This window comes from Gorilla gorilla, chromosome 4 (assembly GCF_029281585.2).
Source record: "Gorilla gorilla gorilla isolate KB3781 chromosome 4, NHGRI_mGorGor1-v2.1_pri, whole genome shotgun sequence".
Classification (NCBI taxonomy): domain Eukaryota; kingdom Metazoa; phylum Chordata; class Mammalia; order Primates; family Hominidae; genus Gorilla; species Gorilla gorilla.
The window spans coordinates 154,008,213-154,018,568 of record NC_073228.2 but is presented as its reverse complement, the minus strand read 5'-3'; the positions used below and the strand labels follow the sequence as shown (position 1 = coordinate 154,018,568).

The 10,356-nt window shown below is 54.9% G+C and overlaps 1 protein-coding gene across 18 annotated transcripts in view; it reads left to right on the top strand.

The window, feature by feature from the left end:
• The first annotated feature begins 9,136 nt into the window (after positions 1–9,136).
• The window catches only part of PDGFRB (platelet derived growth factor receptor beta), a 42,219-nt gene continuing 40,999 nt past the window's right edge, over positions 9,137–10,356 (top strand). For 13 of the 18 annotated variants that reach the window (XM_055386200.2, XM_063706872.1, XM_055386198.2 and 10 more), the window contains exon 1: positions 9,370–9,842. The gene's annotated coding sequence lies outside the window, so the exon portion shown is untranslated. Of the gene's footprint in view, positions 9,843–10,356 lie in introns of all 18 variants that reach the window. The other 5 variants (XM_031011273.3, XM_063706864.1, XM_004042801.5 and 2 more) reach the window with 4 other exon arrangements.

Sequence of the window (10,356 nt, the reverse complement as noted above, 5' to 3'; positions counted from 1 at the left end):
CCTTGTTCAAAAATGATTAAGGATTTCAGGATGGTGGCAGCAGAGCATTCACCTGAGCCTGGGGCCCTTCCACACACTGGGCTCTGTGTGACTGCAATGGTGACCCGCCTGGGAAGCTGGCCCTGGTGAGACTCTTGCTCTTCTGGGGCTCTGATATGTGATAGAGCCACAGACTCAGCCAGCACAGGGCTCCCTCCGCTTCCTGCTCAGAGGAACCCTTTCCATTGCACAGGTAGAAGCATTGAGGCTCAGAAAGGAACGGAGTAGTGCCCAGTGTTTGCAGCAACATGAAGGCTGCTTGTAGGAGAGGGGAAGGGAGATCCTGGCTGTTGCTGACCGGGTGGAGCCCTTGGCTACCTTGCAGGAGCACATGGCTGTCCACATGTGTGTGGATCAGCACATGACACAGATGAGCACATGGCTGCCTCAGCAGGGAAGATCCCACTTTCCCAGGTCAGGAAGTGGATGCGGTGCTGAAATGTTTCTCTGGAGCTCTGGGCTCTGCTTAGGACTCAAGTTTTCAAGGAATTGGTGGGAAATTGGCAAGTACACAGAGGAGGGAGAAGAGGCCCAAGAGGACTGAACTCCGCTTTCTGAGCTGAGAGAACTGGGACTGCTTGGACTGAAGGAAGAGAAAACCTGGAGTGGGGTCTGAGTCTGGGGAGGAAGACAGGGCAGACTTGGGACCTCAGGGAGGAAACTGCAGGCTACAGATGTGGATTTCAGCCCACCCATACGTAAGAAAGTGCTCTGTAAGGGGCCATCTGTCAGGAAATGGGCTGTCATGAGAGAGAGTGAGCTCATGATCACAGGAGGTATGTAAGTGAGTGCTGGAGGTCAGTCTCACGTTAGGGATGCTGGGGAAAGGATGCCTATCCCGAGGGAAGGGTGCTCTCTAAGTGCCCTCTAGTTTCAAGAGTATGCTCTGTCAGGCCTAAATGGTAGGCTTAAAGGTTGGAAATAGGCATACAAATTCATTTCTTTATGTATTTATTTATTTGAAAAATATATATTAACACACCTCCTTTGTGCTCACACTATGTTAGGTACTGAGTGAGGCCCTGCCCTTGCAGTAATTACAGTTGGGGTCTGGCAGGGGTGGACAGGTATGAATCAAATAATCACAAATAAAGGTAAAGTTACATCTTGGCAAGGGCCAGGAATAGGGAGATTTGACCCAGAGGGAGGAGTCAGGGAAGACTTGCAGGAGGAAGTGACACGTGAGTCAAGGCCCTGGGGAGTGGAGAAGGGCGGCAGGGGTCAAGGGTCAGTATGAACAGAGGCCCTGAGGCCTGAGGGGACACTTGTTCCCTTAGCACTTAAAGGCCAGTCTGGAGTGGTAGGGGCAAGAGAGGAGTCCGGCAAGGGGCAGAGCAGGCCCTGGTGGGACAAGCCTGATGAGGGTGTGGAAGGGTATTATCTAGGGGTAGAGTGGCGGAGGGCAGTGGCGGGAAGACAGCTGTGGCTGGTGTGTGGAGAATGAGCCAGAGGAGAGGCGGGGCGCCAGAGAGCAGCAGGAAGCCGGGAAGGGGTCCAGGAGTGGTGGAGATGGTGGCCAGGACTAGGTGGTGGCTGAGAGATGGGGGCCAAAGCGGCAGTCCTTTCCCAGCAGAGCAAAGACTGTTTTCCTGATCAGGCAGAGGGCAGAGCTAGGGACCCGCACGACCTGGGGAGCCCCTCCAGCTGCTCTGTGGTCCCATTAGTAGTGTGCCCTCCCAGGGTGGATGTCCCTCCCACTCCACGGACACATCCTGGATTGGGTCCCCACACTTCCTGTGGATTCCCCTGTACTAGGCTTTCTGACTCCTAGCTCAGTTCTCTCTGAGATTTCAGGGTTTGGCCCTTGACATTTTGCTGGAGTAATAATAACAACAACAATAGCACTGCTGTGTATTAAGCATTTACTAAGTGCCAGGCATCATCCCAAGCCCTTTGCATGTGTTATCTCAGTTCCTCCTCACAGCAGCACAACGAGGTGGGGTTGATTGTTACCCCATTTTGCAGGGGAGGAAGCTGGAGCTCAGAGAAGCAAAGTCATCTGCCTGAAGTCACACAGAAGTCAATATCCTAGCTGGAAGTTTTCTTTCTTTCTTTCTTTCTTTTTTCTTTCTTTCTTTTTTTTTTTTTGAGACAGAGTTTTGCCATTGTTGCCCAGGCTGGAGTGCATTGGAGCAATCTCAGCTCACTGCAGCCTCCGCTTCCCGGGTTCAAGCGATTGTCCTGCCTCAGCCTCCTGAGTAGGTGGGATTACAGGTGCCTGCCACCACGCCCGGCTAATTTTGTATTTTTAGTAGAGATGGGGTTTCTCCATGTTGGTCAGGCTGGTCTCGAACTCCTGACCTCAGGTGATCCACCCGCCTTGGCCTCCCAAAGTGCTGGGATTACAGGCGTGAGCCACCGTGCCGGGCCAAAGTTTCTCTTTCTTCTACATCTGGCCCCCGCTGCCAGGATAGCGAGCTGTGTGTGCCTCCCTGCCCCCTAGTTTGTTAGTTGGGATTTTGCTTAAACAAATAGCTGGTTCCTCTTCCTCCTCTGACTTCTTCATGCAAAAAAGTCTCTGCTCTCCTTTCGCCCTCAACCCTAGGTGGACCCCCTGTAGAAGTCCTGAGCCAGCCCTGATGTGGCATCCCCAGTTTCCCCCCAACCAGGACACTGTAACCTTGTTTAAATGACCCAGGCTGGGAGTCTGAAATTGCAGGTCTTCCCACCTTGGCTTCTGACTCGCCTTGTGACCCTGAGCCCCTGGGCCTCAGTCTCCCCCTGTGCTCACTGGGACTGGGATAGCAGTCCAGCGTGGCTCTGTGCGTGGAGAAGGCCCTGTCTACCCTGTCCTGTGGGCAGCCTCTTCCTCTCTGATATTGCCTGCCCCTAGGAGTGGCTGTTTATTGGACCCCTCCTTCCTCTGGCTCCTGGGTAGGCCCCTCTTCCCCCTGGAAGCCCTCCCTCCAGGCTGCTCTCACACACCCAGCCAGGGCCTCCTGGGGTGGGGCACAGAGCTGATGGCCTCATAAAGATCTTAGTGATAACTTGGTTTTTCAATCAGGTTTATGGCCCTAGAAGAGAAAAGTTTCTGGGCTCAGCTTTCTGTTGCAAATAGTTTGCCTAAGAGAAGCTGGTGGGCACCAGGGCCAGTGTTAGGCCCACTGCACTGCACTGCCAGCCTCTTGAAGCTGTCTCTGGACTGTAGTCCAAGGGCTTTGGACGGGGGGCCCATCCCAGCCAAGCCTTAGTCTCGCTCTGTGACCTTGGACACATTAACTCCCCTCTCTGAGTCCCTGCTTCCACCTCAGAATCGGGGATCTTAATTCCTGCCCTGCCTACCTCCAGGTAGGGACAGATGCGGGGGACTCCTGTGAGGCATCTTTGCCTTCCAGAAGCCTCTCTCCTCCCAACACCTTTCTTCTCCTCCTACCCCTCCAGGGGCTGGGGGCGCCACCTGCTGGCACTCCTGGGTACTGCTGGAGGACTCGCCGTACTGTTGCCTTGTCTCAGTAATGCCCGGATGCCACTGATTATCCTAGGGAAACAGAGGTATAGGGAAGGGTGGCAGTCCCCAGGACACAGACACTTAGATAGTAGAGGGGATGCTAGAACCAGAGGCCCAGGGCATAGATGTCCTTATCAGAGAAGCACTGTGTCTGACCCACCGTGCTGAGGAGGATACAGAGGCCAGGGAAGGAAAAAGGCCATACTGTGAGTCAAGTGGCCAGGCACAGGCTGGGACACAGAAGCCCAGACTCCCTGTTGAGATGCATTCCTGCAGCCTCTCAGGTGGATAAAGAGTTGGGGGCAGCACGGAGTAGGGGTGTGTGTGTGTGCAGTGTTCAGTCCATGATCGGCCACTGCAGCCTCCACACTCGTCCCATGCCTCCCTCCTGCCCCCTTTGGTCCATCCTCCACAGTGCACTTGGGTGACCTGGTCTCATCAGTCCCCTCTTTAAAATCCTGCAGTGGCCCCTACTGACCCTCAGGATAAAAGTCAGACTCCCTCGAGCCCACAAAGCCCTGATGCCTGGCCACTGACCACCTCTCCAATCTTCCATCCCACTGACGGCTCTCTGCCTCAACCATTCTTTTCTCTTTGTTCGAACCCGTCAAGATCTCTCTGGCCTCCAAGCTTCTGCAGATGCTTTTCCCCCTGCCTCGAACACTGTTCCTACTCCTGAATGTGTGTGGCCTCACAGGCCTGCTTCCTCCCCACAGAAGCCCTATTGTACCTGAACAAGAACTCCCATCCACCCAGCTCATTATTCTCTCTGTCTCTTTCATCACACTCATCACAATTTGATATTATTAATTTGTGGTTTCCTCGGTGTTTGCTTGTGAACTCTGTGAGGACAGGAGGACAGGGCACATAGTAGGTCCTCAATTAACTTCTATCGCATGGATGGATGGTTGGAAGAACAGTTATCTTAGTGATAACTGGGTGTTAGATGGAGAGGCCCCACCCTAGGCCTGCTGTGTGCCCTCAAAAAAGTTCTGGTGCTCTCCGGACCTTAGGAGCCAGTGTATTCAGTGAGGGTGAGGGCCCTGCTCTTCTGGGGATCTATGAGCCATCTGCGTGTACCAGATGGACACACTCAAGTTGCCCACGGTGCTGGGGCTGAGAGGGAGGCCAGCAAGGGGGCGAGGAGAGGCTGAATGGGCAGTGTCTTGAAGCCTTTATCTCCTGGGATCCTGGCAGACCTCGGTGGCTACAGTCTGGCTCAGTAAGACAGTCCTAAGAATCTAGGGAGGGAATGTGGCCCAAGGCCCCTGCTGGTCTTTTGCCCACTCAGAAAGCCACTACACTGAGTGTCCAGGAGGTAGGGGGACCGTTCCCGCTCTGTGCCTCTCTGGCTCCCCGGCCACAGGCACAAGGATCTACGTGCTCTGCTCAGGGCATGCATGGGTGGAAGGACACTGAGCTGGGGATCAGGAGTCCTGTATTCTAGCTTCCCTCAGCCCCACTGTGAACCTCAGACAAGTCCCCTCCACTCTCTGGGCCTCAGTTTCCATGCCAGCAGAAGGGACATATCTTAGGGTCCTGACGTCTAAGATGACTGTGTCAGCGCCTGGGGTATGTGTGCTGCTTCCTCATCACCCCCCACCCCCACCCCACAACTCTGCCGGGGAGCCTGGGAGTGGGGGCAGAGCCGGGAGCGTGGGAGAGCCAGATGTGGTGGCCGCTGGCCTGCCTGAGTGAGGGCTGAGCAGCCTCCTGGGAATTCTCCCACTCAGGCTCCCTTTCCGGTTCCCTCCCCCTGCCCCACTGAGAGCAGCAACTTCCGGCTCTGACAAGCGTGGGTGGGGGAGGGGGGTCTCAGCACGGGGGTCTGTTCAGCCTGGTTCCCTCCTCTGGGGAAGAGCATGGGCCTACGAGTCTAGACAGAAAGCCTCGGTTCCAGTCCCAGTCTGTGGCTGACACATCACAAGGCCTTGCACAAGTTCCTTTCCATCACTGGCCTCAGTCATACCGGCTGTGAAATGAGCATGTTGGTGAGCTTCCCTCCAGCCCTGGTGGTGGACTTCTATGACAGCAGCTCTTGGTAACACCTGAGGATCAGTCACCTTTTTTTTTTTTTTTTTTTTAGAGACGGAGTTTCACTCTTGTTGCCCAGACTGGAGTGCAATGGCGCCATCTCAGCTCACCACAACGTCTGCCTCCCGGGTTCAAGCAATTGTCTGGCCTCAGTCTCCCGAGTAGCTGGGATTACAGGCATGCACCGCCACACCCAGCTAATTTTGTATTTTTAGTGGAGACGGGGTTTCTCCATGTTGGCCAGGCTGGTCTCAAACTCCTGACCTCAGGTGATCCACCCACCTTGGCCTCCCAAAGTGCTGGGATTATAGGCGTGAGCCACCATGCCCAGCTGGATCAGTCACCTTTTGTGGCACTTTCTTGTTTTGCTCGAGGGCTTGACAAAATGCCTGTGGGCATGGCTTATTCAGGTCTCTCCACAACCCTGTGAGGTAGGCACATGTGTCCCCATTTCACAGTTGAAGGTACTGAGGCTCAGAGAGCTCAGGTCATATCATCGCCCAGCGTCACATGGCTGGGAAGTGGTGGAGCTGGGTTGGAGCTGCCAACATCAGAGTCCAGACATTTAACTCTTGAGTGTGCCACCGTGCTGTGGGGGAAGGCAGTGTGGAACCCTAAGGCCCAGAGCCCCCCTCTCCCACTGTACCCCATCCCAGTCCACTTCAGGCAGGGCTCCCCACATTCCATGCTCTGCCCACCTACTCTCAGCCCAGGCTTCCCCAAGACAGCATTGTCCAAGGCTGGACTGGGTTCCCAGTATCTGTGTAGGTGTGAGGATGTTCATAGCTTGTCCTGTCCACAGTGGGGCTGGGGGCCATGCTGACCACCCCAGGGTGATGGTGCTGCACTGCCCGTGTGCCCCGTCCATTGCCGCTGAAGGCAGAGTGCACAAGGGGAATCCAAGACCCAGAAAAGGGAGGGCTCCGCCCAGGAAGACACAGTGATGGAATGCTGCTCGAATGAGGAAACTCACTATTTCAGTAATAGTGTACACTTAGTACACTTCGAGGCAATGTACTAAGTCCTTTGTACAAACCGGAGAGTCTTATGAATCAGTCTTTGACTTGTCTCCATTTTCCAGAGGAGGAAACCAAGGCCAGGAGTTTAAGTGACTTGCCTAAGCTCATGTAGCTTGAAACTGGAGCAGCTGGGATTCAAACCCAGCTCTATCTCTAGCTCTCCAACCTCCTCTGTCAATCATGACAATTTTGCCCCTTGGTGAGTGCCCTGGGGTGCTCCCTGTAGCTCTGCGCCTCCCACCCATATCTCAGTTGATAGGAGGAGTGACAGTCCTGGTGCCCACCAAGGGTTAATGGTGGTAGGGGCTAAGTAATTCCAGATGGGCCTCAGGACGGCTGGGCTGGCCGGAAACTGGAGGCCGCCAGCTTCCCAGGGGAGCCACCGCCAACTGCCCCTCCCCTTTGTGCTGCATCTCTGGCCCCCAGCTGTACCCCTGCCCTAGGGCCCACCAGCCTCCTCTCCCTTGCTAGAGTCCAACTCTAAGGGAAATTGCAGACAGACCATCCCAAGGGCCTTGTAGCACAGTGAGTCCACAACTGTTATGTACAGATAGGGAAACCGAGGCTCAGGCAGGGCAAGGGACTTATTCAAGTTCTCCTGATAAGTCTGTGGCTGGGTCTTCTGACTCCCAGACTAGCTTCTTTAGGGACTAGGGGGTTGGTGTGTCTCCTGGCCTCCCCCAGGTTGGCCTGGCTGCAGAGGGTCAGCCAAGGATTCAGAGGTGAATGGCCCAGGCAGATGCTAGGAGGGGAGTCGTAAATTTCTGACGGAGTCTTTGGGCACAAGAAATCCCTGTGCAAGCCTGACCTTGTGGCCTGTGGGATCTTTTCACATTCCCCTATTTCCCTGTTGCCACAAAGACCTGGCCAGGCCCCCTCTCTCGGGGTACTCTTATGGTCCCCAACCCGTGGCAGGGAGCCAGTCTGAGAACACTTCTCCTTCCATGTGGTCCAGCCCAGATGCTCTGCTGGGCAATCCCGACTGGGACTAGACCAAGAAATGCAAGATAGTTGACTGTGGTGGGCATGGAATCCCAGCTCACGCAAATCCTCTGCTCTGTGAACAGGGGCCTGGGGGAAGCTGAGGAGGAAAGACTTAGCGGCGCAGACGGAAGGAGGGCAGAGCCAGCCTCTACCTGTGTCACCTGGGACACCTTTCTTCACCCTCTGGAATTCAGTTGCCCCGTGGGTGCAGTAGTGGGAGCAGGGGTGGTAAGCCCATTCTATATGCCCTTCTAAAATAATGCCCTTTGCCATCTGAGGGCTAGGAGTCTGTAACTGGAGATGTCTTCTGATCTGAGAAGCTGAGGGTGGAAGAAGAGACCCAGCTGGGGGAACTGGAGGAGTCTTGGCAGACCCTGGTAGGAAAGGAGAGCCAGAGAATGGAAATGGAACAAAACGGATACTTGAAAGTATCTTGTTGAGGCTGGGTGCGGTGGCTCAAGCCTGTAATCCCAGCACTTTGGGAGGCTGAGGTGGGTGGATCATGAAGTCAGGGGTTTGAGACCAGCCTGGCCAACATAGTGAAACCCGGTCTCTACAAAAAATACAAAAATAGCCAGGTGTGGTGGTGTGCACCTGTAATCCCAGCTACTCGGGAGTCTGAGGCAGGAGAGTCACTTGAACCTGGGAGGCGGAGGTTGCAGTGAGCCTAGACTGCGCCATTGCACTCCAGCCTGGGAGACAGAGCAAGACTCCGTCTCAAAAAAACAAACAAAAAAAAGAAAGTATCTTGTTGAGTGACTGAATGAAAGAGCCACAGGGGGAACCTAGGAAGAAAGCAGGGCAGGGGGTTCATCTACACTGGAATAGGGGTCTCGGGTGGGGGTCAGATGACTTGTGTCTCTTCCATCACGTGTCTCATGAGACCTAGTTCTGCCCCAGCTCTGCCATTGCTGTGTAAGCTTGGGAAGCTTATTTTGCTCCTCTGGGCCTCAGTGTCCCCATCTATAAAATGGGGCAAATAATCCTCTCCTTGCACCCCAGGGGCTTTGAGACGTGAAAAGGAATGTATCTGTCAATATCCAGAGATATCCGATCTGTGCTGGATGACCTTGACCAAATCATATTCCCTCTCTGTGCCAATTCACCCCTGGGCCTTGGTTTGTCCTTCTGAAAAATGGCTGATCATCTTGGAGGATCTTTCCATCTCCTCCATGTCACCTCTTCTCAGCAGTGCTCTCTGATTCTCTCAGGCTTCCATTAGGGGTCCTTCTAAATGCACTCTCAGCCTCCTGTCTGCCCACCAGGCACCTGCTTGCCCAATGAATATCTCGCTCACTAGCCTGGTGCTTCTGAGGTCAGGACCACGTCTTGCTACTGTCCCCCGCACTCAGTACAGTGTTAGAATGTAGTAAGTGCTCAGTATGCTTGTTCAATGAATGAAGGTTGACTGAATCAACCACAGAGATGATCAGAGTCTCCTTTACAGATGGGGAAACTGAGGCACTGAGAAATGATCTCCCTGGGTGCCATGGCAAGGGGAGGCCGCCACCCAACATGGGCATCGGGAAAGTGGGGCCGAGGCCACTCTTTGACAAAAGTGACTCAGCAGCTGGCGGCTGGCGTGGGCTGTGGAATTTCTAAGCATCCCCTCACATCCTGAGAGAACGGGCGATGGGAGGGAGTAAGCAGAGGGAAAAGAAGAAAAACAAGAAACTTGGGGGAAAAGAAAGAGAGAGGGGGAAAAAAACTGAAATTGAAAACAGACGCACGCGTCCACCCTCCCTGCCCCGCCGCCCCCCCTTCTCCCAGCTGGGCCAATCAGAAGCCACCCTGCAGCCTTTCCCCCAAAGTGGCGGGGGAAGTGGGGGGGCATGGAAGCCCACAGTGGTGTGAGCTCCTGAGGCTGCCAGCAGCCAGCAGTGACTGCCCGCCCTATCTGGGACCCAGGATCGCTCTGTGAGCAACTTGGAGCCAGAGAGGAGATCAACAAGGAGGAGGAGAGAGCCGGCCCCTCAGCCCTGCTGCCCAGCAGCAGCCTGCGCTCGCCCTGCCCAACGCAGACAGCCAGACCCAGGGCGGCCCCTCTGGCGGCTCTGCTCCTCCCGAAGGATGCTTGGGGAGTGAGGCGAAGCTGGGCCGCTCCTCTCCCCTGCAGCAGCCCCCTTCCTCCATCCCTCTGTTCTCCTGAGCCTTCAGGAGCCTGCACCGGTCCTGCCTGTCCTTCTACCCAGCTGTTACCCACTCTGGGACCAGCAGTCTTTCTGATAACGGGGAGAGGGCAGTAAGGAGGACTTCCTGGAGGGGGTGACTGTCCAGAGCCTGGAACTGTGCCCACACCAGAAGCCATCAGCAGTAAGGTAAGTGCTGGAAAAAGTGGGAACCCCAGCCCCATGCCCTGTCCCTTTGCCCTAACCTGCATCTCTTCGAGTAGGTAAAAAAAAAAAAAAGGAAGATATTTTTAACAAAACAAGATGAGAGGAGGCTGGGAGACTGTGGGTGATGTCAGGGCTGGAGGAGCCAGTTTTCTCCTTTCCCCTGCTCTGGGGTGAGTGGCCTCCACCTCATCATCCCTGCTGCTCCTGCCTTCATTAAACAACCCTCAGGGGTTTCTGGGTGCTGACTGGGGGCCTCCAAAGCACAGCACAGTCAATGGGGAGTGGGGAGAGCTGGAAGAGCGGGAGAGGGGAATTGGGAGAAGGTAGGCAGGGTACACAGAAAGCAGGGGACTGGGGACCTCAGGACCATAGCCGCTGTTCCTTGGCCCAAGCCTTGTTTCTAAGAACCAGTCTGGCTTTAGGCCAGTCAGCCGCCAGGCAACCTTTGGGGATTTAAATGGATTTGCAAATTTTCTAGATTCTTAAGATATCCTTC